The following is a 15,819-nucleotide window of genomic DNA, read 5'->3' on the forward strand; positions in this document are numbered from 1 at the left end:
TAGACCGAAAGAGACAGGAGCAATCAGGGCGCAAACACTGAAAAACTGAGGTACAGGGGAGTGAGCACGCGATACGAACTGGCGGCAGAGCCCAGCTGGAGGCGGGCATTGCTTTCTTCAATCCGAAGAGAAACAAGCCCCCAATCTCTCTGAAATCCAGTTTCTGGGGAGAGACTGGGCTGTCTGCCAGCGGGTCAGAGAGTGAAGGTGGCTTACTAGCAGAGTTGCATGGAGGTTGAATTGTTGGCAGCACCGGGGTGCAAGACTGTGGGGACGTGGTTGCGGGGGATGTGGTTGCAGGGGATGCGGTTGGAGGCGGCTCACTGCCAGCCATTGCTGTTGGCCATGCCCTAGCCTAGTGATGCCCTGAGACTCTGCCCCACACAATCTACAAACACACCCAAGCTCCTAGCAGTGGTTTTGCACATGAATGGCCTTCTCTATTGCAGTTTAAACTAGTAAACTTTCAACCCGGTACAGACAGCTCCAAGGCCTCCAAACTCCAAGCAGGGAGGAGAGGATGGCAGTTCTCGCTGTAGCTCCTGCAGGGTAGCCTCAGAAAGCAGCTGGACTAGCCAATGCACCTAGTGGTCAGCATGAGACACCAGATTTCAACTCCTCACATCCATAAGTGACACATTCGGGAGGCGGACTCAGTGAGCACCAAAGCCCCACTCAAACAAGCCCTGTACCACAAGCGTGTCTCCAGCGCAGCAGCGCTTCCATTATAGACACAGCAGGTCCTCACAGCCAATTGGCCTGGAGGTCAATTCTTCCCAGTCTACCAACAGCAATCAAGGCTTTTAACTACACCAAGACTTTCCACTCAGCCCACAAAGGGGTGTACCAAGAGCGACCACCTAGGGTGATTGGGGAAGCTGAGCTACCGGCCCCTATAGGTCACTGTCCACACAAAGCCACTCCATCAACACAGGGAGGCAGCCAAAATGCAGAAACACGAAAGTATGTCACAAATAGGAGATATGGAGGAAAGTAAACTACTGGACAACACAGTGTTCAGAACCACATTTATAAGGTTACTCAAGAATCTTCTAAAAACCGCTGAGAAACTTGAAGAGACCTTCAAGGACCTTAATGAGAATACCAAAAAAATGGAAAAGGACCAGTCAGAAATTATGCATACACTGTCTGAAATAAAGAATATACAGAAACTCAACTGTAGACCACCATACCCGAAGAGTCAAACCAAAGATCTGGAATATGAGGAAGCAAAAAACACACAACCAGAGAGGCGGAAAGAAAGAAGAATCCAAAAGTGTGAGGATAGTGTAAGGAGCCTCTGGGATGGCTTTAAACGTACCAACATCCGAATTTTTGGGGTGCCAGAAGAAGAGAGAGAGCAAGATACTAAAAACCTAATTGAAGAAATAATGACAGAAAACTTCCCCCACCTGGTGAAAGAAATAGACTTACAAGTTCAGGAAACGCACAGAACCCCAAACAAGAGGAATCCAAAGAGGACCACACCAAGACACATCATAATTAAAATGCCAAGGGCAAAAGACAAAGAGAGAATCTTGAAAGCAGCAAGAGAAAAACAGTTAGTTACCTACAAGGGAGTACCCATACGATTGTCAGCTGATTTCTCAACAGAAACTATGCAGGCCAGACGGGAGTGGCAAGAAATATTCAAAGTGATGAACAGCAAGAACCTACAACCAAGATTATTCTACCCAGCAAAGCTATCATTCAGAATTGAAGGTCAGAAGAAGAGCTTCACAGACAAGAAAATGCTAAAGGAGTTCATCACCACCAAACCAGGATTACATGAAATGCTGAAGGGTATTCTTTAAGAAGAGGAAGAAGAAAAAAAAGGCAAAGGTAAAAATTATGAACAACATAAAGACATCAAATACATACCTACCAACAAGTGAATCTAAAAATCAAGTGAATAAAAAATCTGAAGAACAGAATGGACTGGTGAATACAATAGAATCAGGGACATAGAAAGGGAGGGGATGGACAATTATCAGGGGAAAGGGGATCTGAGGGGTTCAGGAAGAGAATGGACAAAAATCTTACACCTATGGATGAAGACAGTGGCGGGGGGTAAGGGCATGGGGGGGGATCAGGTGGAGGGGAACTATGCGGGGGGAGGGGAAAGAGGAACACCTGTAATAATCTGAACAATAAAGATATATTTTTAAAAAACCTACAACCAAGATTACTCTACCCAGCAAAGTTATCATTCAGAATGGAAGGGCAGATAAAGAGCTTCACAGATAAGAAAAAGCTAAAGGAGTTCATCACCACCAAACCAGTATTATATGAAATGCTGAAAGGTATTCTTTAAGAAGAGGAGGAAGAAAAAAGTAAAGATAAAAATTATGTACAACAAATACATATCTATCAACAAGTGAACCCAAAATCAAGTGAATTAAAAATCTGAGGAACAGAATAAACTGGTGAATATAATAGAATCAGGGGCATAGAAAGGGACTGATAATTCTCAGGGGGAAAGGAATATGGGGGGTTCAGGAAGAGACTGGACAAAAATTGTACACCTATGGATGAGGACAGTGGGGGGGAGGTAAGGGCAGAGGGTGGGGTGGGAACTGGGTGGAGGGGAACTATGGGGGGGGGAGAAGAAACTATTGTAATAATCTGAACAATAAAGATTTATTAAATTAAAAATAAATAAATAAATAAATAAAGTAGAAACATTATATAAGCTTTAAAAAAAAAGAATTCTGTTCTGGGGCATGGGTTCCAGAGTGCCCCCACGCCCATCTGTGGAGTTGGGCATTGTTTCTTTTATCTGTTAAGCTCCAGTCTGGGCTAGTCTACTGAGAGAGTGTGAGTACGGATGTTTGTCTGTCTAGGCATAATTATCTGCTCATTAAATGGTCTGTGTGAAGCGAAAGCTACTTTGTGCCTTCTGGCTGTACACATGAGAGTATTTATTATCTCTTTCTATTGTTTAATTTGTTTAAAGATAGTGACGAAATGCAAAAGATTTATTTTTCTCAGAGTCTTTTGCTCTCCATCAGAGAGGGAATCAGCCCACTTAGCTAATAAAATTTCTGTTTGTGTACTAGGGGTTTTGGTTTGCTCTGTGATTTTACTGTATTAGGTTAAATTTTTGGAATTCTGGGGTTAATTTAAAGGTATAAATCTGGAAGGGAGAGCGGCTGTTAGAGAGAGAAGGCCTTAAATGTAAAAAGCCTAAATATACAGGATCTCAGACCATTTGCCTTGTTTCAGGACAGAGTAAATGGTTAATGTAAAAAGGTGGGGGGGGGGAGTGTCTGCAGTTAATTATGAAGCCGGGAGTTAGGTTTTTGTTGATTTTTACTGGCTGCAGACCACTCTGCTGGTGTAGGGGTCTGGTCTGTGGTCTTATCTCAACTACACTAGATTCAAGATCGCAAGTTTTCTGCAAACACAATTAATCTTTCCTTTCCCTGGTTCATTCTTTTTAACCCTTCCAATACTAAATTAGACCAATACAATATACTTGAAATTACATAAGGAAGAATATAGCAGTTTTTACTAGACAAGTTTTAATATACCTGCTCTTAGTTTTATCAATGAAGATCTAGTTATGTTTTCTTGAAAAATTACATTTAAAATGTGTTCATAAATGTTAATCTAAGAAATAGTAGCTGTCTATTTTTATTAATCATTAAAGGATTGAGGTTTCTAAGAATAAGAAATTACTAAATAAAAGGTCTAAGGCATGGTTATGCGTTTTTAAAGGACATAGAATAGAAGGTTTAAAGGCTAATTTGAAAATTTAAAATTTATAAAAGTTTTATATGTAATTATAAGAAAAAGAAATCCAACTAATGTTATCATAATCATCTATTCATGAACCCCATCTACCCTGATTATATATATCTTACATGTCTTGTTTGGCTTGCCATTTTCAGTTATTTATTAGGATCCTCCTGGAGGACATAACCTGGTCTTTCCCTTCCTCTCTCACTCCTGATTCTGACAGCATCTGTAACTGGATCGAAGGTATTTTCTTTCAGGAGGCCGCCCAGGCTTTTATTCCACAAGAAATTTCCCTGCACACCCTTGTCATCCTCTGCCTTCTTTTCCAGGCTAACTAAGAGTCATTTTTCTACACAAGTCGGACCCCAGCCTCTAGGAGGAAGGGCTGCTGCAGCGACGGCCTGTAGTTTTCTCCGAAACTTCCACTGTTTCTATTTCTCCCCTCTCTAGGAATTGTCTTCCTCTGACTCACAATAGGAAAGGGAGATAAGCAATGGGCCCTGGGATCTGTGAAAGTAACTGGGGATGAAGCTGGTAAAGTTTCCCATTTGCAAATGTACTGAAAAGGTTCAGTACCTGTTGCTGATGGAAGAGGAGGGGCTGATGTCCCCTTCCTCTGCCTTGAACTCTCCCAGAGAAGCTAAAATATTTAACCCCTTAGACTAAGGGATGGGCCAAGACACCTGATTGGGGGTAGGGGGGGGGTAGATGCCCTGTTCTTACCTACAGAGAAGCTTGTGGGAAAGGTCAAGGTCCCTACCAGGAAAGAAGACAGGTGGGAAGACAAGGGGCCTAATATCCAAGCCACTGCCACAGAAGCAGTTTGCAATATGCAAAGCTGTTTCTAACTGCAGCTCTGGATGTTTTGGACTGGCATCTTAAAGTCAAATGGCAACAGGAGACAAGCATGACAGGGATCTGTAACTAGTAAACATGGTTAACAAAATGGGCAAAGGAAAGGCACTCTCCCTAGACCGGGAAGCCTTCAGGACTTTGAGATTCTCCAAGAGAGGAGGAGTCTGACTGAGGGACTGTCCGAGACCCCGTTGGGTTAGGAGAACCGGAGGCTGCATATTGAACTTATTAACTGCAGTTCTCTAGGCAGAGGTCCAAGCCCAGTTATATAGGGGTTAAGCTGCCTGTGTACAGCAAAACAACTTTCCCCCATGCCAGAACACATTTTATGGAAATTGGACAGACTGTGTTTGTGACTAGAAAAAAAGGAACTGGCCACCATACACAGCCCTGACAGTAGCCTGCAGAAAACTGTATAGTAGACTTAGATGATGCCTGCATCTTCATGGACATGGCTCCAGAGAGACAAAGACAATTTTGCTTTGTGTGGGAAGGTCAAGAATAGACTTTAGTCACCTCCCTAAGATATTTGTATAGCCCTACCATGTGTCATTTATGGTAGCAGAATATTTGGCTACCTAAGGTGGCCACAGTACCAATATTGTACTTCATTGTGTTAATAATATTGCAATAACCTTACAGATTTGAATGCAGTTGCCAAAAGGGCAGGTGCCCAAATGGGCAAGGAAAATACCCATCTTGTTTTGGTCTCTATTGAGAGACTGTTGACAGCCTGTATACTGCCTTGCAGTCCTGTGTGACCATGCCCATGTCAGGGGTGGCACAAACCTCAACTTTAGGAAAGTGGGGGAGGCCTATTTAGAACAGAGGGAAGTAATAAAGTGGTGAATACTAGCCCTCTGTTATAGGAATTACAGACCCTGTGAAGTCCTTTGACATGTGAGATCCTATAAAGGAATAAATCTCCCTTAGTCTTCTCTGAGAGGGTGAGTCACCCCTCCCAGAAACCATATGTAGTTTAAGGACAAGTCAAGTAGGGGGAGCCCTACTACTGGGACAACTGTGACTATCTATTTAAATATAGACACACTAGTGGCCCAGGGCACGAAATTCGTGCACGGGGAGGGGGGGTGGTGGTGTCTCTCATCCTGGCCTGCATCCTCTCCAATCTGAGACGCCTGTGGGATCTGGACTAAACTGACAGTTGGAGAAACCCCTTGCAATCCGGGACTGCTGGCTCCTAACCACTCACCTGCCTGCCTGCTGGATCACCTCTAACCACTCTGCCTGCTGGCCTGATTGCCCCCAACTGCACCCCCCTGCCAGCCTGCTCATCCCCAACTGCCCTCCCCTCCTGGCCTGATCACCCCTAACCACCTCAGCCTCGGCCCCGCCACCATGGCTTTGTCCGGAAGCACTGCTGGAAGGTCTCATTAGCATATTACCCTTTTATTAATATAGATAGGATATGACATACTGCCATAACTATAACATATGTACCAGTATTACTCTATGAGAATACATACTTCATGAGATAGGAAGGCATCTAATACATTACATTGTATATGTTGTAAGTAGTAGAAAATACTGCATTCATAGCAATAATATACACCCTGTGACTTCCCTTCCTGATTTGGGAATGGTTCCCCAGTTCTTTGAACGTTTCCTGGCCCCTAATGTGTTGTGTTTTTTTAGTCATTCAGTGTAACTTTATTTACAGTTTATTGCATATGATTTGAGGTCTTTAATTTCTAACCACCAAAGATTCAAAAGACTATTTTTTTCCATGAAGTTTAACATTAACATCAGTGAATTCATGTATTCATATGTTTTTATTGTAAACATCTGAATTATTCACATTGTCATAGACCCTGAACTCATAAGAATGTACCATGCACAGGCTGGCAGCAAGCCAGGAAGTCACTCTGCAAGCAAACAGATACTCTTCATAAGGAGAAAAGTCATAGCACGACATTTAATGTCCAACCTGAGTCACCTCAGAATGTTATATATATTGACTTCTTAATTCATATAGTATCAGGAACTCAACCACTTGGTTGGTGACGGGGTTGACCTGGTTTCAGGAGGATTATTCCTGAAATAATTAAGGAAAGGAGGGCTCAATCTTTCCTTGGTTGCTTGCTCCTCCCCAGCACCTTCATCTTTCTTCTCATCCTCAGCTTGTGGGGAATCTTCTCTTTCACCTTCATCTCCTTCTTCTTCCTCCTTTGCATCCTCAAATTCTTCCTTGGCACCTTCTTCCTCTCCCTCTCCTTCCTCTTCGTCAGCCACTTCCTTCTCCTTATCCTCCTCTTCAGCTTCTCCTTTAGAGGGGGGTTCATCCTTAGCTTCCTAATGGTCTCCTCCACCTCAATCTGCTCCTGGACGTTGCTCATGTATTAAGAAGGGAAGGAGCGAGTGGACATCAAGTAGGAGCTAGTCTGTAAACCACCTTAGGCAGATCGACCAAAGATCTGGGAACTCTGGGTGCTGTAGCCACTGGCTATGCTTCCCACGCCAGTGAAACTGAGCTGGGTCTCCTCACCTTCCAAGAGTTTCCTGTAAGCTGCAATGTCAATGTCCAAAGCCACATTGAGGAGGTCCTGGTATTCTTTTAAATATCATGCCATTTCACCCTCGGTAATTCTCAACTCATTTTCTAAAATGTTGATTGTGTCCTGCATAGCACTAACATCAGAGTTCTACTTATCCTCCAGCTCTTAGAGCTGCTTTCCCAGCGCTTTGTTCATGGCCCGGCATGCTTTGATCTCCAGGGTCTTGGCCTTGAGCAGGCAGCACACCCACATAGGTGTTCTTGGCAGTGCTCTTGGTCAGCATGTGAGCAGCTCTTGTACCATTCTTCTGCATTCTGCATGTCCTTGGCAGCGAGCTTCTCCCACTGGGCATCGATGTCCTTGTGCGCTGCAGAGAGGTCGGACTTGGAGAACATGTCCATCTCCATGGAGATCTGAGCATATTGGATCTGCACCTGCAGCTCAGCGATCTCCTCTTCATGCACCTTCTTCAGAAAGGCGATTTAGTCCATCAAGCTGTTGATGCGCTTTTCAAGCTCAGCACCAGCAAGAGCTGCCTCATTTGCACCTTTTCCTGCCTCTATCAGCCAGCCCTCTGCATCATCATGGTTCAGCACCTCTTCCTGGTAGCATGCCTGCAAGTTGCTCCCAGTCTATTCCAAGCCCTGGTGCCTGCTAACTTCCCACTGCCCTCTCCACGCCAGGGACTGGGCGCAGTGGGCTGGTGCACAGGTATCCCATTTTCATTAAAATGTCCAACCCCAGCCTGCTCCAACTTTGTCCATAGGAGGCCCGGGGCAGACAATGATCCCAGAGACCCTGGCCACCCCTGCCTACCTGGGTCCCCGATGTCAGGCTCGACCCAGCGGGAAGCCTCAGGCTCAGCACGCCTGGCCTGCCCATACCCAGATGGCTGCCTGGACCCGCGTGCAGTGTCAGGCGCTTCCCACATGGCCTGCCTGGTCCTCGATGGTGGCCTGGGCCCCGCAGGTGGCGACAGGCGCTGCCCGCCATGCCTGCCTGCACCCCAACGGTGACCTGGACCCTACTGGTGGTAACAGGCGCTGCCCGCCATGCCTGTCAGGTCCCCGATGGTGACCTGGACCCTGCAGGTGGTGTCAGGTGCTTGCTGCCATGCCTACCCGACCCGGATGGCTGCCTCGACCCCGCAGGCGGCGTCAGGCACTGTCTGCCCGGCCTGCCAGCACCCCGATGGCTGCCTGGACCCCGCAGGTGGTGTCAGGCGCTGCCCGCCATACCTGCCGACCCCGATGGCTGCCTGGACCCCACGGGAGGCATCAGGCACTGTCTGCCATGCCTGTCCTGTCCCTGATGGTTGCCTGGACCCCGCAGGTGGCGACAGGTGCTGCGGGCCATGCCTGCCCGGTCCCAATGTCAGCCTGGACCCCGCGGGAGGTGTCAGGCACTGTCTGCCTGGCCTGCCCACACCCCGATGGCTGCCTGGACCCTGTAGGTGGTGACAGGCACTGCAGGCCATGCCTGTCCTGTCCCGATGGTGACCTGGACCCCGCGGGCAGGGTCAGGCGCTGCCCTCCATGCCTGCCTGGTCCGGATGGCGGCATCGGGCGCAGCCTGCCATTCTTGCCCGACCCTGATGGCTGCCTGGACCCCGGCGGGTGGCATCAGGCACTGTCTGCCATGCCTGTCCAGTCCCTGATGGCTGCCTGGACCTCGCAGGTGGCGTCAGGCACTGTCCACCAGGCCTATGCATATGCAAATTAACCACCATATTTGGTGGCTTAATTTGCATACCACTCCTGATTGTCTGTGGCCATAGCGAAGGTACGGTCAATTAGCATTTTCTCTTTTATTAGTGTAGATTATAAGTTCCTTCTCGCCATTTGAAGACAGTTATATTACTCTGAAGAATCTATAAAAAGGACTGGCAAGGAAAATCAGAAGATCTTAAAACAGGTCAGTGTATTTTTCTCCTTATATAATTCCTCCAAAATTTGGCAATGCTTAATAAATCATGGTAATATATTTCTTTGCATAAATTCAATAAGACCAGTTTCCAATAGTAGTTTTATTGACTGGAAACTTTGACTGGAGTATCATGTTTCAAAGAGTCCTGTCTGAACTCTAAAGACTTGAAGTCAATAAGAGTGCCATGGGAAAAGCCTGGTATCCTGCTTGGTAGTCCTGAAAATAGTTGGAGCTGAAGCATCAGGCCCATGCCCTACCATAACTGGCAGTTGGTCAGAGTAGAAGTGGGGCAATAAGGGGGCCCCTGTGTCCCTGCAGAACCCCCATGCACTCTGGGCCGCGACGAGTAGGAGGGCTACTGAGATGGGCCTTAAAGCCTAGGGCATGGGCCCAGGTGGAGTTGCTGCAGGTGAGAAATTCACCTAACTCAGCAGATACTGCAGGCAGGCCTAACAGCAGCTGGATGGCTTGGCTTCCTGGCCCTATGGGGCACACTAAGATTCAATCATGAAATTCCAGCAAAGGTAGTCAGTTACCATTCTTGTTGTGTTTATGCCAACAATCAAGCCAAATTGAATACAATAGGAAAATTGGTCTTAATTTAGCTCTTTTAATAAACATAGAGGTAATTTTGAGGAGGAAAATTCTATTTCAATAGAAGTTATTAAAACGGAAATATTTTCTTTCCCTTCCACCAGACCATTTGTTGTAACTTTTGCTATTCTAATTGCTCAATAATACTAAATTTTATAAGACAGTTTGTCTCCACCAGGTCACAAGTCCACCTCCTGTGCCCAGGCCTCATTGTCCCTCTGACAGATAGCATTGATCTCTTGGCTCTGAAAAAAAACTCTGTCCCCCTTCAGCAGGGAAGTAGTCAGAGGACCCCACCAACATCCATTTTCCCTGAAAGAATTCAGAGCCAGGATCCTTGAGGTAATATATAGTAGGCAGTTAGACAGACATGAGCAGAGCAAGGACAATAGGCCGACTAGCGCTACCAGATGTAAGACTTTCTGACTCTACGAATGTAAGACAAGGGGACTCCCCAGAAGCAAGAGGTAACTAGGCTGCAGATGAGGCATCCCAGAAGGCTACCCTAAAACCAGTGGGACCTCTATAGATTCTAGTGACTCTTCCAGACCCTGAAATACCCACCTCACCAGATTACACAGAAACCCAATCTAGAAAAGCTAAAATCCATAACCAATCTTTACTCAAGTTCTTACCGGCTTTACAGTCTACCCAGGAAGCAATCCAGAAGCACTGTACCAACTTCTGATCTAGTTCATCTCTTCCACCCTGGTGACTCTGTTTGGATAAAGAAAATTGCCACCCAAAGACTGACTCCTACCTGGAAAGGACCACCCCCACGTCAGTCAAGGTCGACAGGATCCTGACGTGTCTTCATCACAGCCGGCTTAAGACAGCCAGGAAAAATAGAGAGTCCAGGACTCTTCAGACCCTCTAGATATTATTCCTGGCCCTCATTCCAGGCCCTTATCTTATAAACAGGCCCACTGACTTTATTCGGCAGAGAATTAATTCTATTAAGCTTATAGTCTTCAGGGGTCAATATAACTCCCTCCCCAACAATGACCCAAAAGAATCAGTGATTTGACTCATGTACATAAAACCAGTGAGGAATGAAGCATCCATCTTATATAAAAACTGCTCTTTGAAATTTTAACCCTGCTATTTTGGCTTCTGTAAATGCTTGCTTGCTTAAATAACAAGGGAAATAAGACTATTCCCATTTCAGAGAGGCCATTAAACCTTCCCCGGACAAAGTTATCAGTGCTGGCACCAGTCCAAGCCTTTGGTTGAAGTCTCAAAGCCCCAGCACATAGGGGCTCTTTAAGAACTTGCAAAGGGGATTAGAAAACCCCATATTTGGGAGACAACAAAGGTAAAAGCATGTAAATAGGGAAAGTTCCTCCATATCAGGGCCCAGAATTTGAGACACATTTTTCCTCTGGGCCCACGCGTAATAACAATAATAATAAATGTAACTCCATCTCTCTAAGTGTTGCTTGGTTCTTCTCCAGTTTTCTGTAACACTAACTGCTCACCTGCCTGCCTGCCTTATCACCCCTAACTGCCCCCCCTGCCAGCCTGATCACCCCTTACTGCCCCTTCCTGCCAGCCTGGTCGCACCCAACTGACCCTCCCCCCCCGCCAGCCTCGTGGCCCTCAAATGCCACCTCTCACAAGCCTGATTGCCCTTAACTCCCCCCCTGCCAACCTGGTCTCCCCCAACTGCCCCCATGCAGGCCTGATTGCCCCACACAGCATGCTGTTCAGTTGTTTGGTTGTCCCTCGCTAACCCCCCTGCCAGCCATGTTGACCCAGGCAACCTGCTGGTCATTACTGTTACTGTGACAGTGTCCCAGACAATTTTCATATTCCTCTATTATTAGTATAGGTACTGTGAACAATGGTATGTTGTAGAATAGATAATTATCCAAACAATGAAAAGCCTTGAAGCCAATATGCTAAATGAATGAAGCTAGTTACAAAGGCCACATATTATTATTCAATTTATATTAAAAAAGAACAGAAGATAAATCTATAGAGACAAAGATATAGGAATGGGGTTTAGGGCTTACAGGGGGGTGGTCTGAAAAGAGTGACAACTAAAGAAAACAAGGTTGCTTTTTGAGGTGAAAAAAAAAGTTCTAAACTTGACTTGTGATGTTTGCCCATGTCAGTGAATATACTGAAAGTCATGGAAATATACACTATAAATGAGTGAATGTATTGTATGTGAAATTTATCTTAATAAAGCTGTTAAAAACAGGAAAACAAATATAAGCACCTCTGTAACTGGATTATGGCCATCCTCACTCCAATTTGAACCTGTGTCTCATGCTTAGTTCCTCCCCTTAGCAAAGGGAAGGATATTTTTGTTATTCCACAAAAAGCAGCTCAGCTGATTATAGAAATCAGTTATTTTTGGGGTGGACAAGCCCACAGCTGGGCTTACTCACTTGGTTCTAGGGCTAGAACTTTCTTTCAGGTTCATAGAGTTATCAAAGCTATCCATAGATATGGTTTACCTTCCTCTGTTTCACCCTAGCAATACTGGTATCTCAGAGACCTGACACCTTAAAGTCCCTCTAATGTGCTCTGGGGACAATTGTTATCATGATGACATTGTTACATAGCGGTAATCATCAGTGAAACAGCCTCACCAGGCCCTGGGAGAAGAAAATTCATGAGTTCAGGATGGGGTGCTCTGGGGAATTGGGGACAGCCTGCTAGCTTCAACTGAGTGACACCCTGAGAACTTAGGAATCCTGTGGCTTTAGAATTTCCAGAGGAGCCTACTATTTCACCCCATGGTCAAATGTGCTGGATTTTGGTGAAGTTCAGTAGAATATCTGCAGGTATGTTTAACCCATACATATTAGACATCCCAGCTGTAGTTTTTGACAATGGATCAGGAATCTGCAAAACAGGCCTGTCTGGAGAGACGGCACCCCTGCATGTCATCAGTTCTGTCTTGGGGCATCCTTAGTTTAACATGCCATTATCAGAACCCTATCAGAAAAGCTACATTGTGGGGGAAATGCCCAGTACAAGTATGAGGCCTTCTAGTTACACTATCCTATTGAGCATGGGCTGGTAACAGGGTGGGATGATATGGAGAAACTCTGGGAATATCTTTTTGAGTGGGAACTGGGAGTAAAATCCTCTCAACAGCCTGTACTCATGACTGAGACCTCCTTGAACCCAACGGAGACTCGAGAGAAGATGGCAGAAGTAATGTTTGAGACCTTCAAGGTGCCTGCCTTGTACCTGTCCAACCAAACGGCGGCAGCACTCTATGCCTCTGCCTCTGTCACAGGCCTTGTGGTGGACAGTGGGGACGGAGTCACTTGCATGTTTCCCATCTTTGAAGGTTACTCCCTGCCTCATGCTATCACCAAGCTCGACGTGGCAGGGAAGGATGTCACAGAGCACCTTGCCCAGCTGCTCCTCACTAGTGGGCGTGCCTTCCCTTACATACTCAACAAGGACTTAGTGGACGACATCAAAGAGAAGCTGTGCTATGTGCCCTTAGATCCAGAGAAAGAGCCACATAAGAGCCCAAAGGAAGTCCTGAAAAAATACCTACTGCCAGATGGGAATGTCATCTACATTGGGGAACAGCGATACCAGGTGCCAGAGATTCTTTTCACACCTCAGCAGCTAGACATCCACAACCTGGGACTCTCAAAAATGATGGCCAGCAGCATTATGAAGTGTGACATGGACATCCAGAAGAATCTCTTTGCAGAAATTGTACTGTCTGGGGGCAACACTCTCTTCCCTGGGATTGAGGAAAAACTTATGAAAGAACTGAAAGAGCTGGCTTCAAGAGGAACTCACATCAAAATCACAGCTTCTTCTGATAGGTGTTCTCTGCCTGGATTGGTGCATCCATCATGACTTCTCTGAGCAGTTTCAAACCAATGCGGATCACTTCTGCATAGTTCCTGGAGTTTGGGACATGTGTCATTCAGAGAAGATGCTTTTAAAGAAGCCACAGCACAAGGAACAGCTTGAAGGGTCATATCACAGAAGCACTGAATGAAGGTGAAATCTTCCCATTGTGTTCAATAAAAGTGATATGGCATTTTGGATTTTAGTTCATTTTTATTGGTGCCACAGTAATTACTGATCCAAGTAGTGATTTTTTTTTTTTTTGTCAGGGGTTCTCAAACTGGGTTTATTTGAGCAATGGGAGGAACTTGAATCCCTTCATAGATACATGCAAAACACTGGCTAATTTGCATAAGTGCAGTTTTCTAGGAGGAGAGAATATACCTTTCAACAGATATTGAAAGGCCTTAATAACCCAATAGTGTTCAGCATCATCAATGAAAATACCCAAAGCCTTTTTATAGATTGTGGTAAGTTTCTGTTATTATTTTATTTGTAGTTAAAGCAAATTTTTTGCTCAAGTTCCCATATTGAAGATAATTTTTCAAAAATTTCTATTTGGTTCCTAAATTTTTTGTTTTGTTTAATTAGTCCTTTCACAGTGATATATTCTATAATTTTCATTAGTGTGCATCTTTTTAAGTGGTTCCATTTCACCCTTTCTGTCCTATGAACCTCTTCAGAAATATTTGTGGTATATGTTCAGGCTGTATCCACTTGTAGTGTTAGTAGTAAAAGCAGGTGTTTGAGACTCATGCCCAGTTTTTGACTCAATGGAGTTCCTGGAAATCTTCATTTTAATCAAATGTCTTATAGTTTTATGTTTTAATTGCTTTTTCTACAATTTTTAAAATTGTTCTTTATTGTTGAAAGTATTACAGATGTCCCCTCTTTCTTCGCATTGACCCCCTCCATCCCGCACCCACTCCTCCCAGGCCTTCACTACACTATTTTCTGTGTCCATGGGCTATGCATGTAAATTTCCTGGTGAATCATTTCCCACCGGTCCCCCAGCCTTCCCTCAGACATTCGTCAGTCTGTTCCATGTTTCTATGTCTCTGGATCTATTTTGTTCATCAGTTTATTTTGTTTATTATATTCCACATATGAGTGAGATCAGGTGATACTTGTCTTTCTCTGTCTGGCTTATTTCACTTAGCATAATACTCTCCAGATGCCTTCATATTGTCTCAAAGAATAAGAGATCCTTCTTTTTTATAGCTACATAGTATTCCATGGTGTAAATGTACCACAGCTTTTTATCCACTTGTCCACCGATGGGCTCTTGGGCTGTTTTAATTGATTTTTAGAGATAAAGGAAGGGAGAGGGATGGAAAGATAGAAACAGCGATGAGAGAGGAGCATCATTGATTGACTGCCTCCTGCACTCCTGCATGGCCCCTACTGGGGATAGAGCCTGCAACCCAGGCTTGTGCTCTGACTGGAAATAGATCCAGTGACCTCTTGGTTCCTAGGTTGATACTTAACCGCTGAACCACATCAGCCGAGTGAGTGTCTCAAATATTGTTGATAGATCTTGTTTGGAGGAGAGACAGAATACCAAGAGAAGTACAGGGATTAAGTTAAAAAAAAAAAAGTGCTACCCTGCTTTTAGGGATCAACAGAACCTTTCCCTCAGTTGGTACTTAATTAGCACAATAGGGCTCTCTGTTGTTTTGAGATCAGGCAGCTAAATAGGATGGAGCTGTTGTCCTTAGCAAAGAGGAGCAATGTGCACAAAAATTTCAGGACCCCTATTTCCAGTTGGAATATTAAAAATCAAAACCTCTCCTTATTGTGCTTTTTGTATCAGAAAAATCAATATTATTTCTATTTTGGAAAAAAACCCAAAACACTTTAATTCTCACACTTACCAATTGTTAGTATGCCTCATTAATTAATAAGTTCATTTTTGATTCTATAAAACTTATTTCTCACTTCTACAAACAAATGGAACTAATCAAGTGTCAATTGTCACAAAACTAATTTCTGTGACTGCTGTTTTAGGTTTTAATGCCAAAGATTGTGTATTTTAATTACCCCCTTTTTTTAAACAATGTGTTTAATTTTCATTACTGTAGTCATCTGTCCAATAGTCATCATATCTGTTTTCATGTCATCTTTGCAGACAGCTCTTTGGGACTCAAGGTTGCTTAGGCCCTGTGCAGTTTATTTTGTCCTATTTCTTTTAAATTAAATCTTTATTGCTGAAAGTATTAGATATGTTTCCTTTTTTCCTCTCATTGATCTCTCCTAGACCGCCCCCATCCCTTGCCCCAGGCCTCTACCACCCTATTGTCTAAGTCCCTGGGTTATGCACATAAGTATACAAGTTCTTTGGTTGATCTCTCTG

At 44.6% G+C, this 15,819-nt stretch overlaps 1 pseudogene across 1 annotated transcript; it reads left to right on the forward strand.

Annotated features, from left to right (window-relative positions):
* The first annotated feature begins 12,429 nt into the window (after positions 1-12,429).
* LOC307096282 (actin-related protein T1-like) lies at positions 12,430-13,561 on the forward strand (annotated as a pseudogene). The gene has a single exon. The product of its transcript is annotated as an actin-related protein T1-like (transcript).
* Positions 13,562-15,819: the final 2,258 nt, after the last annotated feature.

Source organism: Cnephaeus nilssonii, assembly GCF_951640355.1.
Source record: "Cnephaeus nilssonii genome assembly, chromosome: X".
Taxonomy (NCBI): Eukaryota; Metazoa; Chordata; class Mammalia; order Chiroptera; family Vespertilionidae; genus Cnephaeus; species Cnephaeus nilssonii.